Below are 18,779 nucleotides of genomic sequence, written 5' to 3'. Positions count from 1 at the left end.
ACCACTGTACTGCCTTTTTCTTCTCTGGAAGCTTCAGGGGGGGGGATCACTATTCCTCCTCAATCTTCAGTCCAGTCCCTGATAATGTGCATGTGTTTTGTTCTTGTTTTGTGTCTTGTTTCACACGCTCCCAGGAGTTTCTTGACCGGAGGACGTAGGGTATCTGAAGACTCTAGAAAAAAACCCAACCCTGATGTTTCCCCACAGCTACACATTTTAATGGCCAAACTGCAGTGCTGGGGAAATGTTTTTATGGATGCTTGCTATGGGCTGTTGGTGGTTCCATGAATTAGTTCTTTTTTGTTGCTTTGGGGATAACAGTTTTAGTGAGGCCCTCAGTGATCATTGCAGCAAGTGAGTGCAAGACTCTCCAGTCTCTGTCAGTTCAAGATGGTTGCTTGCTTTAGAAATGAGAAGCAAATAAATGTCTCAAAATCCTAATTGGAGGGAAGTGCTATAGGGATTGTGTTTCCTCATTCTGTTTTTTTGCTCAAGCTGGCAATAATATTCTGGAATATTTTGAGTGGGTTGTCTTAGAGTGATAGAAGTTTTCTAGTCTTTATCTCTCCAATCTCAACCGGGTTAGATGTGGCAAAGGGTTTAGGAGGCAGCAAAGTGCTTTCCATCCATTAGTGCTGAATCTACTTTTGGAAACCTGTATAGGTAATTAATAATGAGAGATATTTTTTATTTTTAGCAGAATCTGTAAAAAGAAAAGTAAAAATCCCTTCTCTCCAATATGAAGATGAAAATCACAATAAATGAATGAATGAATATCTGAGCAGATAAGCTCAATACCAAGATCTTCAGAAAATTCCCTCCCTAACAGTGAGTCTCTCTCCAAGAGAAGCATTCAAACATGTGCCCTTCACTAACTCCCTACAGTATGAAGTGGCACTATCTAGAACACTTTTGCACCTCTTTGCAAATAAGGACTCATCTAATTGCCGCGTGGAGAAAAACAGAATGAAGTCCATAAAACGTGTGATACAGCTGTTAGAGAAGCAGAAACTTACTTTTCATAGGGTGAACACAGGGGAGGCCATTGGGTGAATTAGCTAGCTGGAAACTGGTGATACTCCTAGATTTCTGGGCACTGTGGAAGCACAGGTTGCATAACAGGTAGGTATAATTCATAAAGTACTGTATTTTTCCGTGTATAAGATGAGCTTTTTTGACCCAAAAATAAGGTTCAAAATTTAAGGACCCAAGCATAAGAATACGCTCACCTTCTGCAGTTTCCACCAACTTGTATTCAGAAGCACAGCTCCAACCACAGAAACAGAACATATCCATTGTGGCTAGTAGCCATTGATTGCCTTCTTCTGGACCTAACTTACACATCTAATGCATTTAATGATAACACAGAATCCTCAGTTCATCCCAGGTGCCATATTTCATTCATCCACAAATGCAAATTGAAACATGCAAATGCCTTCAAATCATACCATTAGTTAAGAAAGCCTGCAACTTGCTATTTTTATTGTTTTCCAGGAGGTATTTTATATTTCCTTGCTCATTTCAACGATTTTCCACATATCATAACAGTTTACTTAAGAAATTAACACTGGTAAGAAGCATGAACTCTGTACATGCCATTGTGTTTTGTTATAAAGGTCTGTGCAAATCCCTGCTTTAATGCTTTTTAAAACTGTTTAAAGTAGTCAAACTTTCAACCATTTTTTGATCAATTTCTTCTCTGGGGTTGCCCATAGGTTATTTCCTGGCAAGGTCACGATGTTCAAGTTCTCAATCTACTTTATTGTCTAAAATGTTTAAGAGTACAATCTGTGTAAAGAATTGTGACTTCTTAAAACGAATAAACAAGTAAATATGCAGATGATTTCTTAAAAGATAAAATGCTAGTTAATACTTTGCAAAAGAACAGCAACAACATTAAAACTACTTGCAACTAAAAATATCTTTCCCTTCAGTGAGGGTTGGGAACTAGGGATATGAGGAGAACACTAGGGATGGAGAAAAAATTAAAATCAGTTTGCATGTAGAGTCAAATCTACCCAATTTTGACTTCCTCAAACAATATGCAAACTGAAACACAATCCTTCAGTTCTCTGAATTTCACACTCTACTTCTCCATCCAAGTAATGTGTACAAAAATGCATATACTAGGAAAAAATGTGTATAAAAATGCATACATAAGTGAAAATAATATTGAAATGCGTTGTGTTAGAGGAATTTGCTTGCAAAAATGTAGCTGTTAGGCAAAACTGCATACAATAATTTGTGTATTGGGGTAATTTTGCGCTAAAATGCTGATGAATTTTCATGAGCACCCCCACCTGCCAACCTAGCAGTTCGAAAGCACCTCAAAGTGCAAGTAGATACATAGGTACTGCTCTGGCAGGAAGGTAAACGGTGTTTCTGTGTGCTGCTTTTGTTTGCCAGAAGTGGCTTAGTCATGCTGGCCACATGACCTGGAAGCTGTATGCTGGCTCCCTCGGTCAATAAAGTGAGATGAGCGCTGCAACCCCAGAGTTGTCTGTGACTGGACCTAATGGTCAGGGGTCCCTTTACCTTTACCCTACACCACCCTTTGGGAATTACTCATAATGCACATCATATAGGATGCTTCGTGGTAGTGGAATCTGTTTGGGTAGCTCAGGAAGTCGGAGATAGTGGCAAGGGAGACTCACATTGCTTCTGATGCCCCATGATGCTCCGTGCAAAGTCTGAATTTTGGAAGTGAGGGCCCCTTTCTTGGTCTCTCTGTCCAGCCATGCTAGTCACTGTAAAAAGCACTCTCTTACCTTGACCTGCCTTTCGATATTTCAGAAGGCAAGATTTCCATCACAGCATTGGCATTCCCAAGATACTTCAATATCTTGTGTGAGATACAAGCACCAGCTTGGGGGGGGGTACTCCATACTTCCATGCTACAAGTCTGGCTCGAACTCTCCCAAACATTTACAAGTTTAAAAATCGTGATGTAAACTTAGCTGGCTAATAAACTGCACCGTGAAATGTCTAGATTTATAACCTCCAAAGAACAAGTGAACAATAAATTAGAACACCAGCTCCATGATTGTGGTAACTAATGCCAAACTGGGGAGCAACTTCACCTAATGGAAATGTAAACAGAAGATTTAATTGGTCCAAGGGGACTGCCAGTGTCATTAAAGATGCAGTAGAGAATGTGTGCAACAAACAACCTCCTGATGCTGAGAAGACTGAGATCATTGTAGAACGGCAAGTTTGGGTGAAGTAGGTAATCACACCATTCACATTACTGTCATTGCTACCCTGGGCATCCTTTGGTATGTGCCAGAGTGCATAGATGTCCCTATGTAGTTTTAATTAGAATTATTATTATTATTTTTCTTCTTCTTCTTCTTCTTCTTCTTCTTCTTCTTCTTCTTCTTCTTCTTCTTCTTCTTCTTCTTCTTCTTCTTTTTCTTCTTCTGAGCCTCTGCAATTCCAAACACACTAAGTGGAGGAAGCCAACCAACATAACAATTTAATTAATTTCCCAATGCCTAGCATACTATTATTATTATTTTTTAAAAAAATCATGACCTTTGAAACAACATAACCTGATTTGCAGTCACCCTAATCCTCTAAGCCCCACTGTCTGTAACATTTTTCACAGATCCATTATATTCTCTCCTTCCCTTGTTTTATGCTCATCCTTTGATTTCTTTGTAGCATTTCTATTCTTGTTCTCCAAGGAGCCCAAGTTGGCACACATGGTTCTCCGCCTCTTCGTTTAATCTCCACAACATGCCTGTGAAGTAGGCTAGGCTGAGAGGCAGTGATTGGCCCAGTGAGCTTCACAGCAGAGTGGGGGGTTTGAACCTTGGTCTCCCAGGTCCTAGTCCAACACTCTAACCACTACACCACAGTGGCATGTCAGTGGACAGCTTCCTCATTCTAAACATTAATCTTTGTGCAGTACTGAGTGTCCTCAGTTGCTCAGTATTACTGCTGCTAATGCTGCTGTATTATTTCTCTGTCCTCACGTGCTGATGCTCATGTGCTGTTAGCATAGACCAGGCATCCCCAAACTGCGGCCCTCCAGATGTTTTGGCTTACAACTCCCATGATCCCTAGCTAACAGGACCAGTGGTTGGGGAAGATGGGAATTGTAGTCCAAAACATCTGGAGGGCCAAAGTTTGGGGATGCCTGGTGTGACGACCCTGGTCCCACTCTACCTTACTATCACTGCGACACAGGAATCCAGAGGGGAAAACACCCACCCTCTTCTCCTGCCGCCTCAAAAATAAACCCCTTTTCCTAATGGGTTTCTAAGTAAGGAGAGCCTTCCAGCCTACGTGGCCTGGTACCTTAAGAAACTCTAGGCTGTCCCCCAGGAATAACCTCTTGCCTCCTGTAAAGGGTCTCCCTCAGTTGGATTCCCCCACTGTAGAAGTTTGCCCTAGGCACTCTGGCAACTTCTTGGCACCTCAGGTTACCCTTCTAAGCCTCCTCCGTGTAACTTCAGGACACAAACCACCACCTCCCTGCCTGAGGTGAGTTTGGCCCTCTCTTGAGTCACCACGGCTGTGAGTCCTGGTACCTCGCTGGAAAAATACAAACGGACCTCTTGTTGGCAAAAACAGAGATGAAGTTTTATTGTGTTAAAAACATAAGTGATTCTTTAACGTGTCATTTATTAATTAGCTTTGTTCCAGTTGTACAAAATAAACTCAGTCAAACATTTAACTTTAAGTTTTCCTAGCCTCTTAACTGTCTTCATATAAGCCACCACATAACACCACACCACACCTTCCTCCCTCTCCCTCCTAACTGACCAAACCGACTCTCCCTCCTTTCAAACCGGGCACAGTCCCGCCCCCATCAGAGTTCTATGTCAGTCAGGCTACAGGTGGGTTAACTCTTTGCCAGCCGGACAGAAATAAACATTTCAAAAGTGCTTCAATTTGTCACATATCTCCCCCACCACAAAGACATTGCGTCGGCTTGCTCTTAATTAACTAGAGCAATGCCAAAGCAATGGGCTTGGGGTCCAAAATACTTCAATGCATTCTATAACATTCATATTACAAAGTCAACTAAATTAACATCTCATAAACTTGTACACAAATAAACCATGTTTGGCATGTGTTAGATTATAACTCCTAAGCACAAATGTTTTGCTAGGGTTATCACCGTTTCATATAATACTTTGCACCATTCTATACCTCTCAAAAATATACCTAGACAAAGCGTCCGCTATGTTTTCCTTCCCACTTATGTGCTTACCCTGTGTCTATTTTATGAGTTGCTAGGTTGGTCCTCCCTGGGATGTTTGAGAAGATTTGAGCAAACTGAGCAAGGACTATTTTTAACTGCTCCTTTTGCTCTGGGGTCAGACTTTCATCGAATGACACCTCTGCTAGAGTTGTGCCATTCCTCAGCTCTCCCCACCCAGTTAAATGAATTCCTTGGGTCATCTTCCCCTTTACTTGTAACACCAACTTATTTCTGTCAAAATAAGGCTTAAGTAAATTTACATGAAAGTTTTTACATCGGTTCCCTTCCCCATCTAACTCTACCAAATAGTTCACCGCTGATATCCTCTCGACCACTTTGAAGGGACCGTCCCTCGACATCTCCAACTTCTTTCGACGTCTTGTTCTTAACACGAGCACACTGTCACCGGGCTGGAAAGATCCGTCTCTTGCGTGTGCATCATACCACTGCTTCTGTCGACGCTGTGCCTGCTGCAAGTTGTGAGCAGCTTGCTCCCGTAACTCTTGGAGGTCGCTCTGCAGCTCCTGTAGATACGTCACAACATCAGGGCTGTCGATCTGCTCCTCCCCTGACCACGCTGCTTTCATCAAGTCTAGGGGTCCTCGTTGCTGTTGTCCAAATAGGAGTTCAAAAGGACTGAACCCTGTGCTCTCCTGCGGCACTTCGCGATAACCAAATAGGAAGTGTTGCAGCCTCTCATCCCAGTCGTTAGGATGATTGATGGAATAGGTTTTTAGCATCCGGCTCAGGGTCGAATTAAATTTCTCCGTCAAGCCATTCGACTGCGGGTGATAAGCCGTAGTTTTAACATGCTTAACCCCACAAAGAGTTAAAAGCTCTTCCATGGTCTTGGACGTGAAGGATGTCCCTAAATCTGTTATAATTTCCTTGGGGAATCCCAGCCTTAAGAACACCGACATGAGGGCTTTTGCTACAGTCTTTGAGTCAATGTCCTTTAGAGGTATTGCTTCTGGATAGCGCGTAGCATAATCCACTAGGCATAAAATAAACTTATTCCCCCTTTTTGTAACTCTGGAGATAGGCCCGAGGATGTCCACTCCTACTCTGGAAAAGGGCTCAGTAATTACGGGAATAGACTGTAACAAGCCTCGCGTTTTGTCCGCTCTTTTGCCTGCTTTTTGGCAGATCACACAGGACTTGCAATACTCTTTGATGTCCTTGCCCATCCCAGGCCAGTAAAATCTTGCTTGGATTCTATCACTAGTTTTTCTAATGCCTAGATGCGCTGCTGAGGGTGCGTCGTGTGCCATTTGTAGCACTTGCAACCGGTAAGCTCTTGGCAACACTAACTGTTTCTTCCTTTCCCAAACAGCAGCAGTTTTCCTCCTCCTAGAAATTCTATACAGTCTTCCCTCAATGGTGGTAAATAAGCAGGGGTTCTCCACAGTTACTTCTGCAGTAGGACTTTGTGCTTTACCCCACAGCTCTTTTATAGTTTCATCCTCTTTTTGATCACTCAAGAATTGGGCACCGTGCTCCTGGACCACGGGCACGCTAATCAGCCCTTCATCCTCACCAGGCTCTATGGGTGACTCTATAACTGCAGGAGGATTACTCTCAGTGACTTGAGACTGTGACCTAGTTATCACTTGAATACGGTGCTTCTGACTAGCTAGGTCATTCCCTATTAAAAAGGGTACCTCCAATTCATTTAGGATTCCAACTCTCCATTTGCCACAAAATCCTTTGTAGGTAATATCAACTTCAGCTAATGGTACTTCAAAATGTGGGCCCCATATGCCTTTTAAACTATAGGACTGACCCTTGAGGTACTGCTCCTTTGGAACAAATTGTGATTTGACAAGTGAGACTTCTGCTCCTGTGTCCCTCAAACCTAAACAAAACTGACCATTTAATTCAATTGGCTCCATGTAATCTTGGTTGCACTCCTGCTCAGCCCTCCAGACCTGCAAGACTTTAGAAGTAGTCTCAGCTGGACTGTCTGTTTTCTCTGAGCCTTCTGTCTGAGGCGAGCTATTTTCCTGTGACTGCATTACCAGTTTTACTTGTTTAGCTGCAGTAGGTGTAGTTTGCGACTTAACCAGCAGGGGGCACCTGGCACGTACATGGCCCTCACGATTGCAGAAAAAACAAGTGATTTTCTTAGACCCTGTCTTGTCAGAAACTGATTCCCTGACAGGAAAATTTTCTTGCCTGTCTTTATTTTCTCTGTTTCTCCATGGAGTACCCTTCTGTGAGTGTTTTGGGAATGCTATTTCATTGAAATCTCCTTGTAGTTCGTCTAAGACCTCAGCAACCTGTGCCATAGTTTTCAGTTTTTTATCCCTCAAGAACCAACGTAAATTGCTAGGGATTTGCTTAAAAAATTGTTCTAAACAAATTAATTGTTTTAACTCATCAAAGTCCTTCACTCCACTCCCTTGAATCCATCTGTCAAGTAATTTATCTAAGCGGCTAGCTAGTTGGGCATAAGTCTCTTTATGTTCCTTTTTTGCCTCACGAAAAGCCTTTCTGCTTTGTTCAGCCGTGAGTCCACATCGAACCCTGACCCTTTGCTTAAATACTTGGTAACTTGACAGCTCTTCTTCCCTCAGGTCAGCATAAATTTCACTTAGTATCCCACAAATTTGAGGTCTTAAATAAAGCATCCAGTTCTCCTCAGGTATTTGAAATTCCACACAAACGCGTTCGAAGGTAAATAGAAACGATTCGACATTATCGTCTTTTCCAAATTTGGGGAACCTTTTTAAATTAATTGCGATACTATCATTATTAACTGGGCTACTAGTTAATTCTGATCGCAGACGTATCTCTTCAAGCTTCATTCTGTCCTGTTCTAATTGAACCCTTAACCTCTCGGACTGCATTCTCTCCTCAGCTTCAATTCTGGCTTTTTCCCTCTCGCTTTCAATTCGGGCCATCTCAATTCGTAGTTTCATAACTTCTACCTCAGAACCTGGGCTTCCCTCAGCCCCTTCCATTCTTTCATCTCCTTTTGCCTCTCTGGGTTTTCTTACGTGAGTCATTTTCCTCACAGGAAAATCCTGACAGACTCAAACCAAACTAGGCGCGTGAGCTTTGAATTTCGATCACGACGCTGCCACCAAAAATGTGACGACCCTGGTCCCACTCTACCTTACTATCACTGTGACACAGGAATCCAGAGGGGAAAACACCCACCCTCTTCTCCTGCCGCCTCAAAAATAAACCCCTTTTCCTAATGGGTTTCTAAGTAAGGAGAGCCTTCCAGCCTACGTGGCCTGGTACCTTAAGAAACTCTAGGCTGTCCCCCAGGAATAACCTCTTGCCTCCTGTAAAGGGTCTCCCTCAGTTGGATTCCCCCACTGTAGAAGTTTGCCCTAGGCACTCTGGCAACTTCTTGGCACCTCAGGTTACCCTTCTAAGCCTCCTCCGTGTAACTTCAGGACACAAACCACCACCTCCCTGCCTGAGGTGAGTTTGGCCCTCTCTTGAGTCACCACGGCTGTGAGTCCTGGTACCTCGCTGGAAAAATACAAACGGACCTCTTGTTGGCAAAAACAGAGATGAAGTTTTATTGTGTTAAAAACATAAGTGATTCTTTAACGTGTCATTTATTAATTAGCTTTGTTCCAGTTGTACAAAATAAACTCAGTCAAACATTTAACTTTAAGTTTTCCTAGCCTCTTAACTGTCTTCATATAAGCCACCACATAACACCACACCACACCTTCCTCCCTCTCCCTCCTAACTGACCAAACCGACTCTCCCTCCTTTCAAACCGGGCACAGTCCCGCCTCCATCAGAGTTCTATGTCAGTCAGGCTACAGGTGGGTTAACTCTTTGCCAGCCGGACAGAAATAAACATTTCAAAAGTGCTTCAATTTGTCACACCTGGCATAGACGATGTCTCTCCATAACAGTAATAAACTCAAGAGATCTCTTCATTCACTTGATAGGGAACAAAAGTGAAATGATCACATTTCTTTGTCTCTCCACCAAAAAAAAATAATGGATACAAATCTGGTATTTCTAAAAACTAATGGGGGTATTTACATAGCAGACTGATGTTGCATCTTAAATATAAAGGAACTTCAAAAAAAGGGAAAAAAGAAAGGAAAAGGTAATCTGCAGCTTAATCAGATTACTTTGTGAAAACATGAGAACTAGGTACAAAGAGAAAAGATAATAAATGAGCAAGATTGGCAATTGGCACTCAAAGCAAATTAATTCTTAGACAGGTGAGAAATTGGGATGATTTGTTCAATAATCTTTGTATGGAGATTAGAAAATGCATCTTTATTACTTTATGATTTTTGTAAATTCATAGGGTTGTGTTCAACATAGCACTAGGTAGTGCTTTGCACAAACGGAACAACTTTCACTTGCACAATGGGACTCCCCCTCCCCTCATCCAAGCACCCCCTAAATCTGTTCTGGGATTCTCCCAACTCCAGAGAAGATTTGGGAATGGTGCATGGGGGGGGGCATGAACTGTGCTTGCATTATGTGAACCATAGCTGCCAAGTACCCCGTTTTCCCAAGGAAACCCCCCGTATTTTCTTACCGCTTCCTGCAGGTGTCCCGAATGGCAAAATACCTCATATTCCTCTGGATTACAGAGCTCCTGCCGGCGGCCATGTTCTTCTGGTGCCGCGCCAGCACTGGAAGTCGCTCCTGCGCACTTCCGGACATGTGTAGAAGCGACTTCCGATGCCGCTGTGCCCATTTCCAAAATGTCTGCAGCGCCAGAAGTCGCTTCTATGCACTTCCGGACATGCATAGAAGCGACTTCTGGCACTGTGGACATTTTGGAAACTTTCCCACTGAAAGCAATGGAAAGTGGATTAATCTGTTCCAGACTGTCCGCGGAGTACTTAACCTGAAGTGTACTTAACCTGAAGCGAACTTTCCCACTGAAAGTAATGGAAAGTGGATTAATCCGTTCCAGACGGGTCCGCGGAGTACTCAACCTGAAGCGTACTTAACCCAAAGTATGAGTGTAATTGGTTCTGGAAGTCCGTACTTAACCTGAAGCGTAGTTAACCTGAAGTGAACTTTCCCATTGAAAGTAATGGAAAGTGGATTAATCCATTCCAGGCGGGTCCGCGGAGTACTCAACCTGAAGCGTACTTAACCCAAAGTATGAGTGTAATTGGTTCTGGAAGTCCGTACTTAACCTGAAGCGTACTTAACCTGAAGTGAACTTTCCCATTGAAAGTAATGGAAAGTGGATTAATCCGTTCCAGACGGGTCCGTGGAGTACTTAAACTGAAAATACTCAAACCGAGGCATACTTAAACCGAGGTATGACTGTATATTCAAAAGTTAGACTTACTTAATTCCATGGGACTTACTCCCTAGTCACTGTGATTTAGGATTGCAGTCTAATGCTAAATATAGCCAGTGCTATTTTTCTAGAAACACAGGTGCCGGAACTCACTATGAATGCCCCCCTTGTTCTCTTATAATGTAAATGGCACCTAATTGAGAAGTGGCAGAACTGAGTTCTGGCGAGTTCTGGCTGGAAAAAAGGTCTATATACCAGATCAAGAAAGTGATACCTTGGCCAGCTGTATACGGGGAAAGAGCTGGGATCAGTGCTGGAAAAGGTACGGGGCATTTTCTTTACATGCAAAAGGTCCCATGTTCAAACTCTGGCATCTCCAGATACGGCTGGGAAGATGCCCTTCTTGAAACCCTGAAGAGCCATTGACAGCCTGACTCTTCATAAGGGAGGTTCCTATGTAACATGGTGACTGAACAGCAGCAGGACCAGCTCAAAAGCTCTTTGTTCGCCAAGGCAAAGGGACAGTGAATGTGAATGCTCAGTAGCACAGGAGGCTGATGGAAGTGGATGTGCGCCTCATTACAACGATAATATGTTTGAATCGGACCCTAAAGACATAAACACAAATTCCTTATGATACATAATTTTTATAAAAGGTAGTGGTATATTTTCAGATTTCAAACCGAGTTGGAGAGAACAAAGCGAAGTGATATCCTATAGGCATTTGGTAGAATGAAAAACAACCTTCTGGCTATATCAAGGGGTTTGCAACCACCTCTGTGTTGGAGGTGTAGGACGAGGCAGCGCCCAGCCTGAGCGTCAGTTGCCAGAGGCATTCTGCCTGCAGAGGCCACATCCTATAGTCTACCTTCTCTAATTTTCATCAGTAATACAAAATGTAAGCTACTTTTTGACACATTAAAGAGAAAGCTATTAAAGTCGCAGCAATCAATTTCCGCTGAAGACCACGCTCTCTCCCAGTGTCACTTAAATGCTAATGGGGTTCTTGCAAATTTGATATTTAGGACATGGTTGACAACGTAATCCCCCCCCCACTTTGAAATGTATCAAGTTCAATCGAGCAAGAGATTAGCACCATTGGGCTGACTGATCGCTCAGTGGGGAAAAGGCGTTGCAAAGAGAAGACTGGAGTTCAAATCCCACCTTAGGGAGATCAGAATGTGGTAATCCACACGATGAATTTTAAATTTAGGGAGGTTCTGCTGGCAACAATAAATTCAGATAGAAAAAAGGAAGAGGTAATTAAAGTAGCAGAATGCTACTCTTATCACATAACCACAGACACAAAAGAAAGACCTATGGCAATGGACCTCTAGGGTCTACCTGGAGTCATGTTCCATTCCTCCTCCAGGCATGGGAGGAGGACTCCCAACGACAAATGGCCAGTACTGAAGGGGCCTCATATTGAACTGAATCTCAGTGGAATAGCACAAGTGTAGAACAGAAAAGATCTCAGATTTGATATTTGCCTATAACTGCTCAAAGGGCCAGAGGGTGACAGCCACCATGACTGGTACATAGGGATGTCAAAAAATTCTGATGAAAATAGAAATTGCTGCTGTTCACATACTTGTCTGTGATCAGGAATGGAAATCAGTCTTGCGTTATTGGCCGAGGGAGCCGGTGTACAGCTTCCAGGTCATGTGGCCAGCTTGACTAAGCCGCTTCTGGCGAACCAGAGCAGCACACGGAAACGCTGTTTACCTTCCCACTGTTTATTTACTTGCACTTTGACATGCTTTCGAACTGCTAGGTTATTCCCTTAGAATGCTAAGGGAATAAAGTTCACTTTTAAAAAAACAACACGTTATCTTAAAACGTATTTCACAGATCAGTCTAAAGAGGAAGAATTTCACAAATGTTTTCAAAAACAATTTTCCTAAATAAAATCTGGAAAAAAAGTTTTCTATAAAAATGGAGAAAACTCTAATCAGTTTTAAAGACTGATCAGCAAGCTGATCTTTTGAAATGTGTATGTTACGTACATAAGTTTCATTATCTCTCTGTTATTAAACACAATGGATCAGGAATCCCAATGCATAGCAATGCTAAAGAAACGCTCCCTGCATTTCTGTAAGGTATGTTTCCCTCATGACTAACTCTAACCAACTACAGATAAAGACTAGTGACAACTTTTCTATTCCTGCTTCACCAAAAATAAAAATAAAAGAAGTTAGCACAAAATATTTGAGACATTTAGATGCAAAAATGTATTTGCACATTTGGGGAGTAGGGTTTTCCAAATTCTTATTTTGTACATCAGTTGTGATCCTACCATCGCTTCCCATTTAAAGGGACAGGTATATGGCTTAATTGCGCAAACTTTCTACTTAATTGTGCATCGTTTCCATTTTGGAAATGAGTAAGTAGCTCCTATAGTTGGTAACCAGCACACTATTGCAAAGCACTATCGAGCTTGTTACAGTTCATCCGGCTCCCCACGTTGTCTGCTTGCAGAAACTAAGCTGTTTTTCCAGCAGTGCAGGCTATTTCACATTCTGTGCAATGGGAGGAATGACATGACAACCCCAGGATAGTGGGGTTTTTTTTTCCTGGTTCCATGGTAACTGTTAGGAAACCTGTTGCTACATTTGGGACTCTTAGCTATAGCTGTGAGCATGCAATTCTCACACTCAAAAATAAAAATCACTGATACTCATTGCATCTCTCCTTCCAGTTCTTTCACATTAGAGAGTATGAGAGAAGGGCTTCTAGGGTAGATGGTATTGTGGATGGCATGTTTCATTAACACATTAAGCACAGCTCACTTCGCTGCTAAGTAGAGATAGATTTTTTTAAAAAAAATATCTCTGTGTTGATCTGATCAGCACAGATCTTTTTCTAATTCTCATCTCACTTCTAGATCTCAGTGAGAAGGGAGGTTTTTTTTTAAAGTGGTTCTACTAAAATGAAAACAATGTCCCTATTTCTATCTTTTTAAGTATGTATGATATAATCACCTTTTTTATTACTACATTTATTCCTTACCTGTTTTAAGTCTTATGTGTTCAGTTTATCTGTATGTTTTATCTTATGCTAGTCTGTGACTGAAATAAAGTTTGATACTGATACCTGCACATTATTTGATGCAAAATATTTCACAATATACACTCCTGGTTCCTACCTGGAAACATTGTTCCGATACAACAATGCTGATTACAATATATGAATACTTACTTGTTAATATATACAAAATTAGGATGGAGAAATACAGTACCACATGGGGCTTTTAATATGCATCACATGTATTTTTGCATATAATTTTATAGTCAGGCTTAATTTTTTAAGGCAATGCAAAAGCACCTTGGACTTAAGCAAGTGGACAAATGAAGAGGCAGTCCAATGCAGGAAAATCTTGATCAAGTCAGAACCACCAAATGCTGCATATAAATCCATTTAAATCTCACTAGCTAGTCTACCCTTTTCTGCATTGGAAAGAAAATCAGACCAATAACTAATATATTTTAGTGTTTCAAAAGTAAACATCAATTGCTTTATCAATGGGGACAATTGGGTGCTGCATTGTTACTGACCGCTGAGTATGAGAATGAGAAACTATGCAAATTCTCTGCACTGTGATACAATAATTTACTCTATGCTCTGTACATGAAATTGGCATACTGTGTTAGGACTGCATTATTTTGTAATAAAAAGGCACTAGATGGAGTCAGCTTTGTGCTGAAAACTCAGCTGGGCAACTCTGTTTTCATAGAAAGATTAACCAATACCAGATCCTTTAAAATGTTCGTTCCTCCATCCTCATTTTCTGTTTTCAAGGCAGGCATGGAATCATGGGCTTAAAAAACATCACCCAGCTAGGTGGGTTTCCATTTTTGTTTTGGAGAAGCTTGGGATTCCTCTGAAGCTTTGAACTCCTCTAACACCCCCCTAAATTAGTTGCCTGTTCCATTTTGTTCTGCACTCATTGGATACTGCAAACAACGGCTGGGTTAACCGTGGCATGGATGTCACAAGTGGTAAAGGCAGAAGAACTGGATGGCATGCCTGGATAGGAGCAAAATAGCCACTAAACTGTTGGATGAAAAATATTGCCGCCACTTGCTGTGCTGCTCAGTATACGGGACCCTAGGTCACGCATGGAGGTGGGGAGATCTTGGAGAACTTATTGCATGTATTTGCATGAGTTAAAATGATGCTGAATGAAAAATGTGTGACAGAGTTCATCAGGTCAAAGGCCTGGAAACGATGCCTTATGAGGAATGGCTTAGGGAGCTGGGTATGTTTAGCCTGGAGAAGAGAAGGTTAAGGGGTGATATGATAGCCATGTTCAAATATATAAAAGGATGTCATATAGAGGAGAGAGAAAGGTTGTTTTCTGCTGCTCCAGAGAAGCGGACACGGAGCAATAGATTCAAACTACAAGAAAGAAGAGTAAGAGCTGTTCGGCAGTGGAATTTGCTGCCAATGAGTGTGGTGGAGTCTCCTTCTTTGGAGGTCTTTAAGCAGAGGCTTGACAGCCATATGTCAGGAATCTTTGATGGTGTTTCCTGCTTGGCAGGGGGTTGGACTGGATGGCCCTTGTGGTCTCTTCCAACTCTATGATTCTATGACTTTCCAAGTACCGAAGTAAGTAGAACAGTTCTCTTAGATAAGAGGAACTCGGGAGGTCTGTCCTGGAGAAACTATGATGATTTTCTATGCTTGCCTTCCTGGTGGAAAGGGAACTGCAGCTCAGTTTAATGAATACTGACAATGCAATTAAGTTTCTTATATGCCTTGCATATCCCAGGGAACCTGACAGGGAAACAAAAGGTAGTCCTCAATCATGTTTCCTATATCTGTGCAGAATAAAGCAAATGTAAATTGAGGCACCGAGGAACCACGGGATAAGCATTTCAATGCAGAGTCTTCAAAGGCATTTATCTTTTAGTCTTCAAGTACCTATCACTGCTTCCTCGCTCCTTGTTTTTAAGAACACAGTGCATAAATTAGTGGAAGTTATTAATATTAGCACTGAGTAATCTCCCCTGCATTGTGGAAAATGTATTAAGGAGTAAAGAAGGGGGATCTTTAATATTACGCTTGATGGATAAATGGTAAGAAATGACTCAAGGAAACACTCAGCAATATCAAAAGATTCCTAAGTATGTTACAGAATAGATTGTGTATACCAGGCTTGTACAACTGGAGACCCATCTAATTGAACATAGCCTTCCGGTCAATTTTGGGAGGCTATCAGGGTATGTTGATCTCTTTTTGCTTCTCCCAGCCCACTTTCCTGGAAATGCAAACAGTGAAGGGTTGTCAGGCACCTGCCTGGTCACAAAACAAGATGCATGGGCCAGGCTTCATGCGCCATAAGCTACCCAAGCCTAATGCAAATTATTATTTCCTGTCAAAATGCAGACAGGATATCAGCTACTCAAACTCCTTCCAAAAATCCCAATAGTTGGGCCAGAGGTGAAGCCAAGTTTCACAGTAATTTGGAAGTAGGGGGGGGGAATCCAATCATTATCGATTTTTTGCTTTGGAAGTTTGAACTTGGCATGCATTGAACAAATATATAATAAATCAGCAAAACTTTAAAATGTGCCTCCTAGAAGCAGTGGAGATATATTTATTTCCTAATCAGTTCCCAGGCTATTTGGGCATAACCAACCCCTCTTTCCCACTTCTTTGTAAGATGGGAGGGGACAGGACTGGTCAGTTTGCATTTCTTGGTATGGAAAGTATTGGTTCAAAGTGATCTTTCCTATTTTAATTGATTCAAGAGGGTTCTGGAAGCTTCTCTGTGTGACACAAGCTAGTGCAAGCTGGAAGTTTCAAGCTGACAATTAAGGCTTCTATTCCACCTAGAAACAGGCAGAAGGATCCTGAAGTTTGGGTTATTCCTTCAGAGAAGCTGAACTGCTGGTTTAAACTGGTTCTGTTATCTCTTTCTGCCAAGATCATGGTGATTATAATAGTGCCAGAAGGGGCCTGGGTTTCACATTCTGTCTCTCTTTCCTTCTGGTGTGGTGTTCTGTACATAGTAGGTTTAGTGTTACGGTCTTAGTCTGATTGTAAGTTTAAGTTAAGTCTGCTGCAACTGGATTTCTCATGGACTGTGCCAATCCTGGAGATATTTGATTTGTGACCGATATGCTCATTTGCCTTCAGTAGTAGTAAACACTGCTGGATGGAATTAATTGCCTCTGGTCTATTTTTGGGGGGAATCCTGCAATGTTTTTATGTTTTTACTCTGCTAAACTATACGTTGGGATCTGCTCTGGATCAATATGAGCAGAAATCATGACAGGACTGCCTTTTGGGAAAGGAATAGAGCAGGAATCCCCAAACTGCGGCCCTCCAGATGTTTTGGCCTACCACCCCCATGATCCCTAGCTAACAGGACGAGTGGTCAGGGGTGATGGGAATTGTAGGCCAAAACATCTGGAGGGCTGAAGTTTGGGGATGCCTGGAATAGAGGAAGCTGCCTTATACCAAGCCAGACCATTTGTCCATTGGCCTCAGCATGGTCTACCCTGATTGGCCACAGCTCCCCAAGCTTCAGAGTGGGTTCTCTCTCTGTTCTACCTGGAGATGCTGGGGATTAAACCTGGGACCTTCTGCATGCAGAGCAGATACACTACATTAAGCTATGTCCCTTTCTCTTGAGAGGGGTAGAAGGCAGTAAAACACACTAAGTTTCATCAACACTGGGGGAGCACTCTACATGCTGTTGGTGCTGGGCTGGGCTAATAGGGCCCTTCCATTATCTACTTCTTTCCCCAAAATGTAATCCCACCCCCTTGAGGAAGTGTAGAGGATACGCAGCAGTGATAAACTGCAGAATCAATGTAAACCTCGACTTGGTGTGGGTCTGTTGGTGGGTGAGCTATATCTGACTCAAACTGGGATCCCTCTCTTCAAGGAGGAGGGAACTTGAGTTTTCAAGTCGTCCTTTTCTGAACACTCCAAGCTTTATCATAATACAACAAAAACACAGAGTCCTGTACCTTTGATTTAGTAACAAACTCATGCAACTAGTTTTGCTCGGCAGAGTGTCCCATAACTATATTACGCTATTACCATAATAACATGAAACCAGAGGAACTTTTACCAACAAAAACGGATAACCAGGACAAAAATAAAATAAATGCCATACCCACATCTAGAAAAAATCAGAAGGGGTGGTTAACATCTCCCCCCCCCCACCAAGCAAAGTCTGTTTCTGAAAGGAGACAGGGATAGCAAGAAATAAAACTGCATGCACAAGCCTCAGTGAAATTAACTGCAATGCGTAAATTACTAGTTAATCCCAACAGTCTATATCGGGAAGGCAGAATGCTTTACATTTGAAAAGACTAGGTGTTAGCTGTCACTTTTGTACTAATAAGTCAGGATTGTTCATTATAGTGGAACATATTTGACAAGAGACACTTTGTTAAGAATGTAGAAGGTTGGTGTCAGATCTAAAAACCGATTCAAACGTTGTATTTTCCCCCAAGCATGCCTTCTTCCCTTTACACTTCCTTACGAGAGAGAACAAGCAAATCACTGTCCAGCTGTTTCCTTTCTGCTAACTCCAGCAGTGGCTTCCCTCCTTCTGCAAACTGTTTGGGCACGAGAAGCTGCTGCTCTTCTAAGGGATAACAAGTGAGGGAGAAGGACAAGCATGGCCACCAATTTGGATGGCTTCAAAAGAGGATTAGGCAAATTCACGAAGGATAAGCCTATCTAGCCCCAATAGCTATGTTCTGCTTCCGTTGGCATAGCTCAGCGGTTCAATCCCTGGCATCTCCAGGTAGGACTGCTAGAAACTTTGGAGAGCCATTGTCAGTCTGTGTAGACCATACTGAGCTGGATGGACCAATAGCCTGATCTGTATAAGGGACCTTCCTATGTTTCTATACAGTTTCTATACAGTTGTGGGAATCACAAGGGTGGATGGTGCTGTTACACTCAGATCCTGCTTGCAGGCCTCTCATAGGCTACTTGGCCATTGTGAAAAGAGGATGATGGACTTGATAGGCTTTTGGCTTGATCCAGGGCTTTTCCTAAGCTATATTCTTATGTTTCCAAGGCATGGATAACATGTGAACCAGCCCTTAAGGAAGAACACGAGGCTTTTCTAAGCATTCATCCTGAACATGTGGGGGGCAGGAAGTGTGGGTGGATGGGCAGGGAATGCACTTCCCCAAACCTGCATCTGATGAAGTGGGCTCTTGCCTGTGAAAGCTTATACTACAGAAAATCTGCCAGTCTTTAAGGCGCCATAAGGCTAAATAACCTGGCTTTTTTCAATTCTGCTATCATTCTCAAAGTCTTTGGGAACAGGGCCGTTGGAAAACA

The sequence above is a fragment of the Zootoca vivipara genome, chromosome 9, assembly GCF_963506605.1.
Source record: "Zootoca vivipara chromosome 9, rZooViv1.1, whole genome shotgun sequence".
In the NCBI taxonomy this organism is placed as follows: domain Eukaryota; kingdom Metazoa; phylum Chordata; class Lepidosauria; order Squamata; family Lacertidae; genus Zootoca; species Zootoca vivipara.
Note: the sequence above shows the minus strand (reverse complement) of the source record.